At 40.6% G+C, this 19511-nt stretch overlaps 1 protein-coding gene across 3 annotated transcripts in view; it reads left to right on the forward strand.

The window, feature by feature from the left end:
• Nucleotides 1-19511, forward strand: part of PFKM (phosphofructokinase, muscle) — a 50422-nt gene that overhangs the window by 4896 nt on the left and 26015 nt on the right. Inside the window, exon 1 of one of the 3 annotated variants that reach the window (XM_043965977.1) lies at nt 16395-16746. The exons of 1 other annotated variant lie outside the window; for it this stretch is intronic. The gene's annotated coding sequence lies outside the window, so the exon portion shown is untranslated. Of the gene's footprint in view, nt 1-16394; nt 16747-16844; nt 16998-19511 lie in introns of those variants that run through there. One more of the 3 variants, XM_043965979.1, reaches the window with a different exon arrangement.

Below are 19511 nucleotides of genomic sequence, written 5' to 3' on the forward strand. Positions count from 1 at the left end.
TTACTCAATTTCCATAACAAGGAAACAAAAAGAGCCTTAAAAGCCCTCAGGTCAGCAAACACTTGACAAGTGGGAAGAGAAGTTGGCCAAAGGCAACACTGCATTAGAATATAGAATAGATTGTAAAAGCTCATGGAAAAGGATGATGGATGCCTGGCACATCGATTTGTAGTGGATCCAGTCAGTTGCTTGTTGTCCTTCATTCTTTAAGAGGACCAAAATGGCATCACAATGTTAGAGTCAGGTTACAGTGTGTCCAGCTGAGCCTGATCAAACCAATACAAGCTCGGAATGCTGTACTACACTTCGGGCACCAATATTCCATGTGAACATTTGAGTAGGATTCTCTAAATTTGTGCATCTCACATTTCTTTTGAGCTCTTTCAATTCAACTTGGCTTATAAAGCATATCAACTTCTCTGATAAGGGCACACCATTCTGGGTAGTCCTGTGCCCGTATCTCCCATGTCATGTAATCATTTCCAAAGTTCTTAAGAGAGATCTTGAGAGTGTCCTTATATTGCTTTTTCTGACTACCATATGAGCGCTTGCCTTCTGTGTTTTCCATAAAATAGTCTTTTAGGTAAGCGTACATTTGTCATTCAAACAATGTGACCAGCCCATCAGAGTTGCCCTCTCTGCAGTAGAGTTTGAATGCTTGGCAGTTGAGAGAGAGAGAAAGAAGGCAGACCTCAGTGTCTAGTATCTTATGCCGCCAGGTGATCTTCAGAGTCTTCCTAAGACAATTCAAATGGAAGTACAGTTTTCCAGCAAGGCGCTGGTAGACTGTCCAGATTTCACAGGTAGACAAGAATGAGGTCAGCACAATGGCTCTGTAGACCTTCAGTTTGGTAGTCAGTCTAATAGCTCTTCTCTTGGAGTCTCTCAAATGCTGAGCTAGCTCTGGCAATGTGTACATCCCTCCAAAGTATACTGCCAGAAAAAAAAAAAAGAAAGAAAAAAAGAAAAAAAAATTTTGTAAAGTATACTGCCAGGGTAAGTGAACTTATCCACAGAATTCAACATTTCTCCATTTTCTGTAACCGATGGTTCTATATATGGATGGTATGGCTGTTGTTTTATCTTTCATTTCCAAAGACGACCATGCATCAGGGTAATATCATGATTTGCAGTGAATTGGATTTCAGTGAGGGAGGGCTATGCAAGGTCACCAACCCCATTCTCTCCTCCAGAGCCATCTGGAGTTCATGTGTTGTCAGCACTTGAGTGGAAGAGTCAGCTAGGTGGTGCAGTGGGTAGAGAGCTGCCCTTGAAGTTGAGAGGAGCTGAGTTCAAATCTAACCTCAGACACTTACTAGGTGAGGGACCCTGGTCAAGTCACTTAATCCCCATTGCCTTAAACATCTTGGTCCATCTCCAGTCTTCTTGATATATATATCTTGCCACTGGACCCAGATGGCTCTGGAGGAGAGAATGCGGTTGGTGACCTTGCATAGCCCTCCCTCACTGAAATCCAATTCACTGCAACTCATGACATCATCATCTCCTCTTTGAGAATGAAGGACAGATCGCTCCACAAAACATCCAAATAACACCATAGAAAAATGCCCAGAGCAGCAAAACTCACAGAAGAATGTACTGAAATCATCTTCTAACCAAGAACAGCTTGGAAGATCAGAAGGAGGGAGCTGCTGTGCTGATACAGGAGTCAAGCCCAACCCCACAGTCACCCTGACACAGATCCAGTCCCAGGAAGGCCTCACTAGAGAAGCAGACCCCCAGAGCCTCTGAATCAGCTGAAGCACCAGTGTCATCTGGAACTAAGCTCACAGTCTAGTGAGAGGGCTGAGCCCTGAGCAGGGGGGAACTACAGGGGTCTATGCTGGTGCTAAGGCAGAACTTGGGTTTTTCACCCCTGCTGAGAACCAGGAGGTAGACTTGAGTAGCAGTGTCCCAGGTTGGGGAGGGGCACAGGTTCGTTGGAGCTAACAACCACAACACACAAAGCTGGTTGATTAGTAAGTTGCTCTGGGGTCATCTAAGGACCAGGGAACAGGCCAGGTGAGTGAAAAACCTGATCCTCCTTAAATCATACCACCTGGGACTTCTGAAGCTTGGGATACTGCAGCCTGGAAACAGTACCCCACTTTAAGGAGCTAAAAGTCAAGTAAAAGAAAGGCAAGATGAGCCGACAGAGAAAGGTGAGGACCATAGAAAGTTTCTTCAGTAACAAGGAAGACCAAGGTGCACTGTCAGAGGAAGATGTCAACATCAGGGCCCCTATATCTAAAGCTTCCAAGAAAAATATGAATTGGTCTCAGGCCATAGAGGTGCTCAAAAAGGACTTTGAAGATAAAGTTAGAGAGGTAGAGGAAAAAATGGAAAGAGAAATGAGGGTGATGCAGGAAAGACATGAGAAAAAAGTCAACAGCTTTGAAAAGTCAAATTGGCCAAATGGAAAAGGAGGTACAAAAGCTCTCTGATGAAAATAATTGCCTAAGAATTAGGATTGAACAAATGGAAGCCAGTGACTTTATGAGAAGCCGCAATAAAGCAAATCCAAATGAATAAAAAATAGAGGGCAATGTGAAGTATCTTCTGGGAAAAACTGCTGACCTGGAAAATAGGTCCAGGAGAGATCATTTGAAAATGATTGATCTACCTGAAAACCATGATCAAGTAAAGAGCTTAGACATCATCTTCCAAGAAAGTGTCAGGGAAAATTGCCCTGAAATTCTAGAAGAAGAAGCTAAAATAGAAATTGAAAGAATCCACCCATCACCCCCAGAAAGAGATCCCAAAAGGAAAACTCCTAGGAATATAATAGCCAAATTCCAGAGCTCTCAGGTCAAGGAGAAAATATTGCAAGCTGCCAAAAAGAAAGAATTCAAGTACTGTGGAGCCCCGGTCAGGATAGCACAAGATCTAGCAGCTTCTACATGAAAGGACTGGAGGGCATGGAATATGATATTTCAGAGGGCTAAGGAAATGGGATTACAACCAAGAATCACCTACCCAGCAAAGCTCAGCATAATCTTTCAGAGGAAAAAATGGGACTTTAATGAAAAAGAAGACTTTCAGATATTTGTGATGAAAAGACCTGAACTGAATGGCAAATTTGACTTTCAAATACAAGACCCTAGAGAACCATAAAAAATTGGAGCTGGGGGACACATCTGGGGTCCTATGGTGGGCAACTGTCTTGTGTCTGAGGCTGGGTTTTGGCTGGGATCTCCCTGGGTCCAGGGGTGATGCTTTGTCCACTGTGTCACCTAGCTAGGGGATGACATCTTTAGGGTTAAATTGAGGGGTGAGGGGAATGCACTGGAGGAGGGGGAAGGGCAGAAGTGAAATCCTACTTGAAAGAAACAGGAAAAGGCTTAGGGAGTGGGGGAAGAGATAGGAGAGGAGCAGGGCAGTAAATGAATTATACACTCATCAGAAAAGGCTCAAAGACCTTAAACTCATTTGAGCTGCCTCAAGGAGGGACTAACACACACACCCAACTGGGTGGAGTAATCTATTTAATCTGGGCAGTAAATGAGCCTAACACTCCTCAGAACTGGCTCAAAGACCTCAATCTCATTAGAATTGGCTCAAGGAGGGAATAATGTACTCACTCAATTGGGTGGAGTAATCTCTATAACTGCAGGAAAATAGGAGGGGAAGGGGAAAAAGAGAGAGGGGCAAAAGAAGGAAGGGCAGTGGGGCAGCTAGGTGGCGCATTGGATACAGCACTGGCCCTGGAGTCAGGAGGACCTGAGTTCAAATCCAGCCTCAGCCACTTAACACTAAGTAGCTGTATGGCCCTGGACAAGTCACTTAACCCCAATTGCCTCACCAAAAAACAAAAGAAAAAGAAGGAAGGGCAGAGTGGGGGAGGGGACAGACAGAAGGAAATCCCTTTTGAAGAGTGATAGGATGAAAGAAGATGGATAATAGAATAAATATCATGGGGAAGGGAATGGGATGGAAGGGAAACAGTTAACAATAATAACCATGAAAAAAAGAAAAGGGGGGAAAAATGTACAAAAAATATTTATAGCAACTCTTGGTGGAAGCTAAGAATTGAGAATCAAGGGAATGTCCATCAATTGAGGAATGATGGAAAAAGCTGTGCTATATGATTGTGGTGGAATGGTCTTGTTCTACAGGAAATGACAAACCTGGAAAGACTAATGAACATCAATGTATAGTGAAGTGAGCAGAGTTGGGAGGACATTGTGCATAGTGACAGCAGTATTGTTCAGTGAGCAATTGTGAATGACTTAACTACTCTCAGCAATGCAATGATCCAAGACAATCCCAAGGAACTAATGAGGAAGCTTACTATGCACCCCCATAGAAAGAACTGATAAAAAGAACACTTGGGGATTGTACATATATAACCTGGTTGTGATCTTGTGGAGGGGGAGGAAAGGGAGGAAGGGAGAAAAATTTGGAACTCTAAATCTTATGAAAATGAATGTTTAAAAAAGAGAGAGAATGAAGGACAAACAACAACAACAACTTGAGTAGAAAAAAATGAAGATGGTTATGGGGGATGGTCTGACTAATCCAAGATTGTAATTTGTTCATTAGAATAGGGGAGCAAGGGATTCAAGATTAAAAGAAATTTTAGAATTAAACTAGTTAACCAAAGAGCACTGGAAAGGGAAAAGTTGTGCTGGAGCAGGGATATGACACAGGAGAGTACTGAGGGGTGGAAGAATTGGAGATCTTAGTGGATGACAAAGAATTGGCTTAGTAGAAATGGAATTTCAAAGCTTTTGACCATAGATGTGGAAAATCTGTAGATTTTAAAATTTAACAATGTAACTACCCTGGTGTGTGACTGAGTTGGAATAAGTCATGGGAGTTAAGAAGATTGGGGAGTTTGAAGGAACATCAACATGTGCTTTAAAGTCCCTTAGTATAAGGGCAGGAGCTGGAATGGAAAGGAACAACATTATGAGACCAGAACTGAACTTCTTGAGAAGGGAAGAGCCAAAAGTTAATTCCATGAGGAGATGAATTGGGTGATAAATTTGGATAGTTGTTGTTGGTGGTAGTGTTTAGTCATTTCAGTCATGTCTGACTCTTCATGACCCTATTTTGGGGTTTTCTTGGCAAAGATATTGGAGTGGTTTGTCATTTCCTTCTCCAGCTCATTTTACTGATGAGAAAAGTGACTTGCCCAGAATCACACAGCTATTAAGTGTCTAAGGCTAGATTTGAACTCATGAAGATGAGTCTTCCTGTTTCCAAGCCCAGTGCTCTATCCACTGAACCACATAGCTACTCTAAATTTGAATGGCATGAACCTCAAATTAGGAGACGTTGCTGAGTAAGGCAGCAAAGGAAAAATCTAGAATTGATAGTGGGATGCAAGGAGTATTCCAGCTTCTAGGACCAGTATTTTAGAGGGTATGAGAGAAGCTACACTCAGTGTTATAGAAGATAACCAGGGGGGCAGCTAGGTGGCGCAGTGGATAGAGCACTGGCCCTGGATTCAGGAGTACCTGAGTTCAAATCTGGCCTCAGACACTTGACGCTTACTAGCTGTGTGACCCTGGGCAAGTCACTTAACCCCCACTGCCTTGCAAAAAAAAAAAAAAAGAAGATAACCAGGGATACAGTGGCATTCAAAGGGACCTATACTTCTATTAATGCCAGAAGATGGAAAGAACATAAGAGAAAGAGATGAAAATGAAGAGATTCATGGAATAAGAACTCCAAAGAGCACAACGGAGGGGGACATGAGGAGGGGTAGGGTTGAGGTGTATGAAACTGAGAGGAAGTGATGGTTAGAAAGGGGAGTGTTTCTTTTTAGTCAACTGACAATAAGTATCCCAATGTTTGGGAAAGTAAAAACCATGAAGTGTATAGATAGTTTAGATCTGTGCTAGAGGCAACTGAATTATCAGGCCATTGAAGATTCATAATGTATCTAAAGGAGGGAAACACCAAAGGCCTCAGACCTTATGTATATATTTATATCCTGAGTACATAGGACATCAGCAACCTTCTGCCTATATGCCTACTTTCTCCTTTACACACCAAAAAAGTTACATAAATTGAGGATGCTCTCAACCAGGTGAACAGGCTAAGAAACAGGATGGATTTCAAAGTGATACTTTACCATAGATCACCTGACAAATAACTAAAAGGTGAAGAGAATATGATATCCCACTGTTTTATCTCATAGAATAATATGCTGCCTTGGAGTAACTCTTTTAACAATGTGTCTTCTATCCATCCATCAAAATCATTCAAGATTCCTTGAAAGACAAATAATTCTGTGAAATGACTTTCTAATCATAAACATCAGGGGACACATAAAATAGGGATATGTATGCTTGGCAAAGGTGCTTGCTACTTTGGTGAAGGAAATCTAGCACTGAGTCTAAGTCGATGAGGATTCCCTATGGTTGGTGGTGTCCTCCAGAGGCTGCTGTTTTCAAATACCATTGTGCTGGTTGCATTAAGCCCCAAATTTTTGTAGCACCTTTTGAAAGAGATCTATTATCACTCAAAAAAAAGTTTGGTCTGTCCATCCATACAGGAAAGACCAAGTAGATTTTTTTAAAAAGACTATTGCCATACCTGAGTTCAAATCCGGCCTCAGACGCTTAACACATACTGGCTGTGTGACCTTGGGCAAGTCACTTAACCCCAATTGCCTCACAAAAAAAAAATTCAAAAAAAAAAGATTATTGCCTAGATTATGGCATACAGTTGAATATATAACTTATAAGAGCTTTCCCATCAGCATGTATTTTTGACTGATTGCAAGGGATCCATTAGCCCTATAATAGCCAACCCCCTTGTAATTTATCTTTCCAATTTAACCATAAAAAGTTTAGTATGACGATGGCATATTGAGTACATGAGAGATGGGAAAGAATTAGGACATAGGGAGAATGGGGCAGCTAGGTGGCATGGTGGATAGAGCACTGGACTCGGAATCAGGAAGAATGAATTTGGAATCCAAAACCTAGTAAGTTTTCCTCCCACCTCACCATTTGTGAATCATCCCAGCCTCAGGGACACCTTCTGTAGGGTTCTTTGTTTCTATGGCACCCAACACTCCAGAACATCAAGAAACCAGTATCCACAGAAAAGAAGATTCTATTCCTTGTCTCACTGAATTTTCTATGTTTCCTTCCCCCTCCCCCCTTGTTCTGCCTGAGGCACGGGGCCCAGTTGAGCTAAAAGAGGAGCCTGGACTCCCATTTCCTCCCATGAAAATAAGGCATCCGAGAGTTGGGAACAATGCCTGTAGGAAGAGGGGAAAGGGATAAAGAAAAGATTGAAATTTGCTTCTCTTTCTGATCCTGAGTCACACTAGCAATTATCATACTCCATCTTCAACTTACATCATGGAAAAATTGAAGACAGAGCATTTTTTTAAAATTGGAGACACTATAGATGGCATAATTATTTTGGAAATAGGTGAGGAACTTGTGGTATGGAAGGGGGAAGAACTGGGGAAAAGCAAATTAGAGGACAGATTTCTGTGCATTATTATAAACTAGGCTAAAAGCACACACAGGCAAAACAGGAATTGAGGGTCATGGGGTTGGAAAAAAGAAAAAGAGGTGAGAATACTATGAGAAGAAAGATGTGGGCAGAGGAATAGTGAGAAAATCTGCATTTTGACATTAAATAAATTATTGGTCAGTTGAATGGAATCCATTAAGTAGGTATATCTTATTGTAAGCTTATTCTGAGTAGGGATTATTTCATTTTCCTTTATCCCCAAAGCCTAACAGAGTGTCTGGCACATAGCAGGTACCCAGTAAATATTTGTTTGATTAAAGGAACTTTGATATTAAAAATGGAAACATAAAAAAGTTATTAACATTATAATAGACCTCTATAGGAAAAACAACAATACAGTTCAACATAGGAGTTAGTCACTATGATATTAAAATGACCATGGACAAAACCAAGCCTAGATAACCACTTGAGAGGGTAACTTAGTTGCAATGATTACCTGTATTTAACTCCTTTGGGACAGTATGGTTCTCTCTGAACTTACAGATATGTCACTAAACTGAGGAGTCTGCCTATTTCTTCTCTCTAAAGACATAGCTTTGCTTACCATTCTTTCTTTTTGATGATTGAAGCCAATAAGAACAGGGGAAGGACTGCAGAAAGAACAGGGATAGAGACAGGGTCATGGACAAGGCATGGATACGAAGAAGAAAAGGGGAAAAGATAAGGATGAAGAGGGAAATACAGAGGAAAGGACCAATACCTTTTAATCAGGAAATAAATGAATACCTATGCCCCAAGTCCTATCAGCTATGTAAAGACTTGCTCTAAAGACATGATCTACTACAAGATAATAAAACATGAGTGGCAACTTTGGTGGAAGGAAAGAAAATGTGTGGCGCCTTTTGGTGGGATTCATGTTGGGGAAATTCTTCAACTTGGTTCCCCAAGGGCTTAATGCAAAAATCATCCCATTTTGACTATATAATAAGCACAATAGAGAGAAAAAAAGGGTTGGGTGACTAAATCATTTAGACTTTGGCCCTTCTGCGATTATATCATGCTCCAGAGGTAAGGAAGATGATCCTCCAATGATGTCTTCCTTCTGATTTGAAGACATGGGACTTATGGAGCCTGTATATAAATTGGGGGGTGAAAACAGCAACTTATTTGGGAATGTGATCTTTATTTTGACTTCCAGGGATCTAGTTATGACTATATTTATTTTTCTAATATTGCACAGTTGCATCCTTAGTATAAATCCAAAATGGTCATAATAATTTCTTGAATAAATCACTGTAGTCTTTTTGACATGATATTATTTAAAATGTTAGATTCGTTGATTATTGAATGCTGATTGTTTTCCTAATGCTGAACCATCTTTGCATACCTGGTATAAAGCCAACTTGGTCATAATGAATAATTTCTCAGAGAAATTGCTGTAGTCTGTTTTGATAGGATTTTGTTAAAATTTAAAAATAGAGTCATTAATGATATTGGCCTATAGTTTTCCTTTCATGTTTTAGCCTTCCTTAATTTAGACATTAGGATTATATCTGGGGCAGCTAGGTAGCACAGTAGATAAACTACTGGCCCTGGATTCAGGAGGACCTGAGGTCAAATCCGGCCTCAGACACTTGACACTAGCTGTGTGACCCTGGTCATGTCATTTGACCCTCATTACCCCACAAAAAACTCACAAACAAACAAAAACTCACAAAAAAAAAAAGGATTATATCTGTCTCATAAAAGGATTCTGGTAGGCTGATTTCTTTCTGGTTTTGAAAATAATTTGTATAGTATGTGTACTAACTGTTCTTTAAAAGTTTTCTAGAATTCTCTTGTGAATCCATCATGACTAGAAGTTTTTTCCTCTGGTAGTTCTTTACAGTTAGTTTTATTTCCTTTCCTGAGATTGAGTTATTTAAGACCTCTATCTGATCTTCTGTTAGTTTGGGCATTTTATATTTTTGAACATATTCCTCTATTGCTTTTGTGCTCGTGGTTTTGTTAACATATGACTTGCATAATAGGTTCTGATTATTCCTTTTATTTATTCTGATTTTGTTGTGATTTCACATTGCTCATTTACTATTTTATTGATTTGATTTTCCTCCTCCTTCTTAATCAGATTAACTAAAGATATCAGATTAGCAATTTTGTTAATCTTTTTTTTTTTTTTTTGCGGGGCAATGGAGGTTAAGTGACTTGCCCAGGGTCACACAGCTAGTAAGTGTCAAGTGTCTGAGGCCGGATTTGAACTCAGGTACTCCTGAATCCAGGGCCGGTGCTTTATCCACTGCACCACCTAGCCGCCCCCTTTGTTAATCTTTTAAAAGAACTAAATTTTATTTATCATTTAAATAAATTGGTGGTTTCCAGTTTATCTATTTTCCTTTAATTTTTATATATCCTCTTTTGTGCTTATTTTGGATATTTTATTTGTTGGCTTTCTAATTTTTATGTACATATTCAGGTTCATTAATCCTATATTTTTCTATTTTGTTAACGTGTGTTTATAGGGATGTGATTTTTCCCCTGAGGACTGCTTTAACTGCATCCTAGAAATGTTGGTATGTTGTTTCATCATTATCGTTTTCTTTCACACAATTATTTATTATTTCTATGATTTGTCCTTTGATCCACTCACTCTTTTTTTTTTTTTAAGTGAGGCAATTGGGGTTAAACGACTTTCCAAGGGTCACACAGCTAGTAAGTGTTAAGTGTCTGAGGCCGGATTTGAACTTAGATACTTCTGACTCCAGGGCCGGTGCTCTATCCACGGCGCCACCTAGCTGCCAATCCACTCACTCTTTAAGATTTTGGTTTTTTGTTTTTTGGGTTTTTCTTTTCTTTTGTTTTTGTGGGGCAATGAGGGTTAAGTGACTTGCCCAGGGTCACACAGCTATTAAGTATCAAGTGTTTGAGGTCGGATATGAACTCAAGTCCTCCTGAATCCAGGGCCAGTGCTCTATCTACTGTGCCACCTAGCTGCCCCCTAGGACTTTGTTAAGTCTGCATTTGGGTCTGTGTCTTTTGTTTTTTGTCCCTGACCAAATAACTCATTTTATTGCATGATGATCTATAAAGGATGCATTTACATTTTACATTTGTTTGTACCTAATATGTGGTCACTTTTGGTAAAAGTTCCATGTGGGGCTGAGAGATATTTTCTAAATGAGACTGCAAAAGAATACATATGCCAGATGTGTCAAATTTTTCCAACAATTGTACAGTTCTATATTTCCCCCTTCATTTATCTGGTAGGTATCGAAAACTGAGAGAGGGATATTTTAGTCTTCTCTGACTTTTGTTTTATCATTTATGTATTCTTTTTTTTTTTTTTTAGTGAGGCAATTGGGGTTAAGTGACTTGCCCAGGGTCACACAGCTAGTAAATGTTAAGTGTCTGAGGCTGGACTTGAACTCAGGTACTCCTGACTCCAGGACCGGTGCTCTATCCACTGCGCCACCTAGCTGCCCCCTATCATTTATGTATTCTTATAGTTATGTTAATTCCTTTATGAATTTGGATTCTAAGGCATTTGGAGCATATAACTTTAATGCTGATATTAGCTTGTTGTCTATGGTTCCTTTCAGCATAATGTATTTTTCTTGTTTATCCCTTTTTATTTTTGAATGCTTATTTTTGCTTTATCAGACAGCATGATTATAACTTTTTTCATGAATGTAACAGCATTCACTTGATGCCAGAATTTTTTTCCTATTTCTCAATTTAATTCTGTGTAAGCCTTTTTTTAAAAAATGTGTTTCAGGGGCAGCTAGGTGGCGCAGTGGATAGAGCACCGGCCCTGGAGTCAGGAATACCTGAGTTCAAATCTGGCCTCAGACACTTAACATTTACTAGCTGTGTGACCTTGGGCAAGTTACTTAACCCCAATTGCCTCACTAAAAAAAAATAATAATAATAAAAATGTGTTTCTCATAAGTAACAGATTGTGGGGTTTTATTATCTTATTCAATCTGTGACTTTTCTTTCATTTTATTGGATTGTTCAATCCATTCACATTTAAAGTTTAAAGAATTAGGTTTATACTTCCCTCCATTTGTCTCTAATATTGGGGATTTTCTTAAAGATAAGACTTTTCCCCCCCTTCCACTGTAAACACAGTACTATATCTCTTTTGTTACTTTTGCTTAATCTTGTATAAGGTGGCTCTATTTCCACTGGTTCTCTTCCCTTCACTCCTGAGTGCTCCTTCCCATTTGTTACCCCTTTCCCTTTGGAGATTTTATTAGTTCCTTTTTCTTTCCTGCTTTTACCTGATTATTTAATTCTTCCCTTCTCTTTTTCTTCTTAGTTAATCAAGCAAAATCTCCCTTCTTCTTTTCACCTTCAACTTAACCTGTTCGTTAGTTTAAAAATTTTTTATTTTCTGCAACCCTTTCCAGAGAGGATTTCTCTCCCTCACTCTCTTCATAATCTGCCCTCCTTTTCTGTGTACTCTAGACTCTTACTCTCTGATTAATGAACCCTGTATTTATCCAGTGCCTTTCTAGTCTCGGTATTCCTCATGGAATCAAAATTACTGAGGTGCCCATTCTGGGCTCTTCCTTCTAAGCAGCTCTGCCTTGTAGAGTGTACATCTCCCTCTCTTCCATTATGCTTCATTTCCAGAAAAATATCAATTTCTTCAGGTGATAGAGAGGACACTGCTCCATGTCAAGAGCCCTCCCTATATTCTCAGTTATGCAGCCCAACACTGACCTTTGCCCTCCCTCTGGTTCTTACTCATTTGCTTCAAAATCTCTGGCTCCATGCCTTCCCACTCCTTCAGGCATCAATTGCCCCCAGGTGCTTTAATTCTCCCACCCCAACCCATTACCTCCAAGGCTGGATGAGTAGTCTCTCCAAGAACCAGATCCCTGCAGACAACACCCAGCACAAGGTTCTCTTTTTCCTTCATAAAAAAAAAAAAAAATCTCTCTGGGCAGCTAAGTGGCACAGTGGATAAAGTACCTGCCCCGGATTCAGGAGGACCTGAGTTCAAATTTGACCTCAGACACTTGACACTTACTTGCTGTGTGACCCTGGGCAAGTCATTTAACCCTCATTGCCCTGAAGAAAAAAAATATATCTCCACTCTTCTCCTCTCTCCTCCCTCCTTTTCAAACCTTCCCCATACTGTGTCACCCATACCCCTATAGGCTCTCCTCTTCCTGACAGACCACAGGAGTCATATTCCCCTCATTCCCCAAATCATATCACACACTGCCCTCCAACCTGCTCCTTTCCTCTTCCCTTCTGTGCACCTTCTCATTTTGTTATTTAGTCCCATTGATTCACCATTGAGTCATGTCTAGGGATGCCACAAAGTTCAGTCCGTAAAGCCTCAGGCCTGCTTTCCCACCATTACTTCCACTTGACTTCTGGCTTCACTTCTGTTTCCTTGTGTATAGTTTAGAACAAAGTCTCTTAATGGTCTTGCTTTTGCTGTCTCTGGCTGCTGCATTCGTTCATGCCTTCTGCATTTCTGTTGTCTGGGGTGTTTAAGAAGCAAATAATCTCTTCAGGTCTAGTTTTCTTTCCAAGAATGTTTCAAATGACTTTTTAATTGCTGAACATCCATTTCTCCCCACTTATGGTTAAGCTCAGATTTTCAGGTTAGGTCACTTCCATTGCTCTTCGGAACACATTATTTCATTCCCTCCTTCATTTTCTGTTGGTACAGAATAGTCTTGTGCTACTTCAATTTCTTTGTATTTCAATGTCTTTCACCTCACTATTAAAAAAATTTGTTGTTTCTGCATGGAATTGTTCAATTTAACCACTATATATCTCAGAGTTTGCAGCCTAGGTTGTTTTCTTGGAATGTTTTGTGCATTCTGTGGGTTCAGTCCAGAGAAGTTTTCTTGTATTATTTCTGGCATTTTGACATTCAGGCTTTTTGACTTGTCCTGTTCTTCTGGGAGAAACTTTTTGGGAAGGGAAGTGTTATAGTCATATTTGTGCTTTAGGAGCATTTGTGGGTAGAACAGAAGGGGAGAGTCTGAATTCAGGAATTCACCTCTAGGGAGCCTATTGCAGTAGTCTAAGTTAAGAGGTGATCAGACCTGAACTAGGGAAGTGGAGAGAAAAACATGAATCATGAGAGACAGAGAAAGAATTGACAGGACTTGGCATCTCATTGGATATTAGGGGAGAGGGTATGGTAAGGAGCAGAGAAGAGGCAAAATGACCATCAAGTTGTGATCCTTGGTGACTGGAAGGATGGTGGTACCTTAAAAAAAAATAGAAAGTTAGGAAGGAAGATGGGTGGGTTTGGACATATCAAATTTGAGCTGTCCATAGAATATCCAGTTGGAAATGTCCAATAGGTAGTTGGTAATGCAAGACTGGAGCTCCAGAGATGAGGGAAGTAAACACACATATATACATATGTGTATATAGGTATGGATGCACACATATACATATGTATAGTTAATATAGATGGAAGATATTTGATTAGGATGATCATTGAACCCATGAGAACTAATAAGGTCACCAAGAAAGAGGGTATTGAGTGAGAAAAAAGCCTAGGACAAAGACTTGGTATATAACCATCATTAGAAGGTAGGATACGTATGATAATCTAGCAAAGATTAACCAAGAAAGCAAGAGAGTAACCAAGAAAAAAATATTCAACAAAGAGAGGAGAGAGTATACAATAAGAAATGGTGACCAACATTAGCAAATGCTGTGGAGAGTTAAAGAAGGTTGAGGACTGAGAAAAGGCCATTGAATCTAGAGAGGGTAGTTTGTGTGTGGCTATACACATACACACATGTGGGAATGTGGAAATGTGTCTCTTCTGGTGAGTATCCAGAAGAAAACATTTCCATAGAGTGTTAGACATGAGGGGATATATGGAAATTCTAATAAGGAATGAGGCCTGAGGAAGAACTTTCCAATGGTTGTGTGTGAGATATAGAATGAATTTCTGGCATCTTTCCTGAAGATCTTAAAGAAAAGGATACATTCTCTCATGTATGGAAGAACACACTTGAAGATGCTTCAAGTCTAGAACTCCTATGTATGGGCATGATAAAAATATGGTTTAGTGGACAGAGTACTAGACTTGGAGTCAGGAAGACCGGGGATCACATCTCACTTTGGAAACTTGTAGCTGTGTGACCCTGGACTTCTCTACCTCAGTTTCTTCATCCATAAAATGAGGGATTTGGACTCAATGACTTCTAAGGTCTATGATCCTCTATTGCTTTTGGAGAAAAAGGTACAGAAGTGAGTATATCTATATGGAAATTAAAGCTTTTTCCTGCTCCTTGATGCTTTGGCTTTGATGTTCTTTCATAGTCTAACAATTATAGCTACTTCTGGACCTTATGGGCCAACACCTTCATCTTCTCCACTAAGGGGTCCCTTTAAGCTCTAGTTCTGTGTGCTCAGTGACTGAATTCAGTGCCAGTGGAGCCTGGCCTCTAATGAGAGGAGTTAGATTCTGTTTCTTGCTCTTTTGGGCTTCTTACACATGATGCCCCAGGGTAAAACTGCTAAAAGTTGAGGTTTGGCTTACTAGTCTTCCCCAAAAGACAGCAGTAGAAAGGTAGTCAATGTACAATATGAATCAGGTATGGGATAGATATTTATTTCTCCTTGCTTCCCCCCCCTCCCCCTACACAAAACCCACAATCACAAAACATTAGAAACTTAAACAAGCAGCAGCAATAACTATTATTCTATTTCCCAGGGAGGGTGAGCCATAAACTTCGGAATACAAAGGAATTTGCCATCCTGGCGCATAGCTGTTGTTACATTCCATCTTGGTTTTGCACTGTCCGAACAACTCTCTCTAGCTCCTCCTAGTGGTGGTTAGCTTCTCCAAGAAGTAATATAGTGGTTTTTACTGATTTCCCCAAGCACACTGACTAGGTGGTACTGAGTAACCCCAGAACTCTCCAACTCATAAGGTTCTTCCAACACACCCAACTCGGAATTGCTTTTTGATCAGCTGTATCAGGAAAGGAAACACAAAGCAGAAAGGGCAGTGAGAGGCCCAGGCTTATGCTCACCTAGTTGAGTTTTCCTTCTCTAACTACTCCATGGAGTAGTCTCCATGGTGCTGGGGTTGGAGAAGGGTGCTCTCTCTCCCCAACACTGAAAAGATACAATAGCCCTAACATAATCTATGGTAGAGAGGAGAGTGACTGAAGACCAGTCACTGTCACTATCACTATCATTCTCTTTTAAAGATTCACTGAGTCAGCAGCTTTTCCATTCCCAAAGCCCTAAATCCTTTAGCATCTTGTCATACGAGCTGCTTCATTATCCCCAAACAACCTAAGTACTCAACTACAACACTTGGGGGACCAGAAGCAGCTACGGCAGTTCTCTACTTGCCCTTTTGTTCTACGCTGAACACCTTCCCCTACATATTGCTCTTTCCTCCAACCTCACATCTGTACTGACCAGGTCCAATAAACGATACATACACAGGAAAATATTCATTACTTTGATAATGGAATGATGATTTGAGAGCCAAAAGCAAAACAAGTGAAGCATAGAGACCTCTTGAGCCTGTAGTTCTAGCTCCCCTAAGGATACAACCTGAGGGAAGGAGATAACAATTTAAAAATAACATTTATATAGCATTTTAAGATTTGCAAAATGATTTACATGTTATCTTATTCGTTCTTCCCAATAGCTCCGTGAGATAAGTGCTCCAGATACTGTTTAACTGCTTTGAATATGGAAACGGAGGGATGGAGAAAGTTGAATGATTTTCCCGAGGTGACATGCACAGCGTCTGAGAACGTATTTAAATCTAGGTTTTTTAGACTCCAAATTTAGCACTTTGTTTGCTATGTCATTGCAGCAGGAGGGACCAAAATTATGCCTTAGAAAGAACTTTCCGTCATAGGCAGATGTTGGATCAGACCAGGGAAGAGGGCTGTGCTATCTCGGTTTTGATCAGCTTGAATAGGAGAAACCCCTGTCAATCTGAGCTGAGAGAGAGCAGTCCTGTTTATAAACAAGAGAATAACCTAAATGTATATGCCATCTTGTTCCTGCTTAGTGCAGGTGCTAGTAACTCCCCAAATATTAATAGAGAACCAGAGTCATCTGGAGAGTGAACGAAGCTATCGAGCTGGTTACTTAGAGAGAAAAGAAAAAGGAGGAGAGGGCGGAGCAGCCTGGGCAATATCTCCTTGTGAGAAGGAGAAAGTCTCTTTTCCTTCCCCCCTCCTCTTTTGCTTCCACCTGGCTCCGCCCCAACTTCACCACGCTCCCCTCCTCCCAAGGACAGTCCGCAGGGAAGCAGCCGCACAAGAAAGCTCAAGACTCCAGGCAAGCTGGGGGTTACCAGGGACGAGCCAAGGGGGAATCAGAGCAAGTTAAATAGGGGTGAATCGTACTAGGACGATACGGTGGGGGCGAACTGGAGGAAACTGGGAAAGAGAAACAGCGGATGTAGAATGAGAAGCTGGACTGGAGAAGGGGGGATGGGGAAGGGCAGACTTGGAGAATCCTAGTCCCTCAACCAGGCACCTACTCCTACCTGACTGCTTCACTTGCCAAAAAAGGCTCTGCTGTCTAAGGTGAAGGAAGGGGGTGGGGGCTAGTTAGGTGGCCTAGCCCTTGCTCACCTACTCCCTGCCCTAGCAGTCATCTAAGGACAAGGAAGTGCCCCCTGTGATATGACGCAGTCTCTCTCTGTGTTTTGGTTTTATGTCCACGTGTGTGTGGGGAGTGGGGGTGGGGAAGATGTATGTATAGATAGATGTATGTCATTGGAGGTATATGTATGTACTAGAGAATGACTGTTTCTCTTAAGATTAATCTATGGATGCATCTGTTTGTGCAGATTTAGCTTTTTAATATGTGCCCATGGATTTTTGTCTTTGTATGTGTTTGTGAGAGTATATTAATATATCTGTGTGTGTGTGGTGTGTGTGTTGCACAGATGACCTAGCACTGACTCGACTTTCCCCTTGTTGCTATGATTTTCTCCCTAGTGAAGTCTCAAGGGTATGAGACCCTTACGTAGTCACTTCTTTTCTGAAGGGAACAGACTGTTCCCTTCATGGGCTGTGGGCAAGAAGGAATCAGTGAACTAAAATAATGAATAGCTTGTCCCTTCCTTCATTTACACTTCTTTCTGCCTTATTCTTTTTTTTTTTACTTTATTCTTGTTCTTTCCAGGATCCTGAGTGAAAGACATTTCTCTGTCCATGTGTGAATGAATGTATCTATGTGTGTAACTATTTATTGTTGTATAAGTTCATGTCTTATATGTGTAGAAAAAAATATGGTGTTTTTGTATCTGTGTGTTTGTATCTATGTATTTGGCTCTGTTCATTCATGTACTAAATATTTAAGTGGCTATTATGAGCATGAACTATGTTAGGCACTAAAGAATACAAAAAATTAAATGACTTATTCCTTATTCTTGGGGAACTTATAGTCTGGTTGGAAGAAACAAGAACATGTGTTAAATAATTAAATATCAGAACAAAGTGATATATAATGTGGGGAGTAGCCTAGATTATAAATAGGAACTGAGAAATGAGATCTTGGGTTATACCTTAAAGGATTGAAAAGAGGAGGCATTGGGGGCAGCTAGGTGGAACAGTGGGTAAAGCACCAGCCCTGGATTCAGGAGGACCTGAGTTCAAATCTGGCCTCAGTCACGTGACACTTACTAGCTGTGTGACCCTGGGCAAGTCACTTAACCCTCATTGCCCCCCCCCAAAAAAAAAAAGAAAAGAGGGGACAAAAGAAGCAGAGAGTTAATACTTCATAAGCACAGGCAAAAATGAGAAATGTGGTAGATGGTGGACTAACATGACTAGTAGTGCTGAAGGTTTGTGGTTGAAAATCTAGATTGTGGAAGAACTTGAATGTCCAACTAAGCAATTTGGCCTTGAAAATGGTAGGCAATGGAAAAAAAATGAAGATATTTGAGTAGTGCTTTGAAGTGATTAAAGTGATTTGGGGGGGGGAGGGGGGAGGCAATTGGGGTTAAGTGGCTTGCCCAGGGTCACACAGTTAGTAAAGTGTCAAGTGACTGAGGCCAGATTTGAACTCAGGTCCTCCTGACTCCAGGGCCAGTGCTCTATCCACTGCGCCACCTAGCTGCCCCTAAAGTGATATTTTAAAAAGATTAGTCCAGTACCAGTATGTACTATGAATTGAACACTGAAGAGATTAGGAACAGGGATATCATGTAGGAATTCAGGTAAGAGATGATTCAGGCTGGTAGTAGTAAAAATGGAAAGGAAGGGCTGAGTAAGAAAGACATTATGAAAGAAGCCTTGATGAGATTTGGTGATTGATGACAATGAAGTCAAAAGTGACTTGGAGATTTTAAATTATGCGACTGAGAGAATGAAGACATATCTCTATTTTCTATACTGTGAGGATGAGTTCCATTCAACCAACATTTATTAAATGCTTAGTAGGTGCTTGGTACAATGCTATGTGCTGGAGATACAAAGAAAAAATGAGACGGTCTCTGCCCTTAATGAGATTATATGCTTTGAAGGGAAAGCAAAATGTCCACAGAATGTAAGTTTAGAGGGGAGCACCTGGAGAACACCTGGAGACATCAGCAAAGGTCTCTTTGGGAGATGGAATTTGAGCCGAACCTTGAAGGGAGTGAGGAATTATAAGAGGCATAGGGGAAGAAGGTGTAGAGAGGTATAGAGAGAATCTATGGAAAGGCATAGGGATAGATGGGATTCTAGATTTGGAGTAAAAGTAGGTTAATTTGGCTGAAATACAGAGTGGGGGTCAGTGAAATCTGTCTAAAATAATGATAGGTTGAAACCAAACTTTGAAGAGTTTTAAATGACAAACACAGGAGGCTGATTGGAGAGAGGGAGAGACTGTTTGCAGGGAGAATGTTATGAGGCTATTGCAGTAGTCCAGGTAACAAGTGGTCAGAGTGTGAATTAGGCCCTGTAAGAAGAAAGAAAGGGATGGATGCAAGAGACTGATTGGAAGTGAGGAAGAATAAAGAATAAGGATAACTCTGAGGTGGCAAATTTTGGTGACTGGAAGAATGATGGTATACTCAGCCAAAAATTGGGAAGTTTGGAGGAAGTGTGGGC

The sequence above is a fragment of the Dromiciops gliroides genome, chromosome 5 (genome assembly GCF_019393635.1).
Source record: "Dromiciops gliroides isolate mDroGli1 chromosome 5, mDroGli1.pri, whole genome shotgun sequence".
NCBI classification, from domain to species: Eukaryota; Metazoa; Chordata; class Mammalia; order Microbiotheria; family Microbiotheriidae; genus Dromiciops; species Dromiciops gliroides.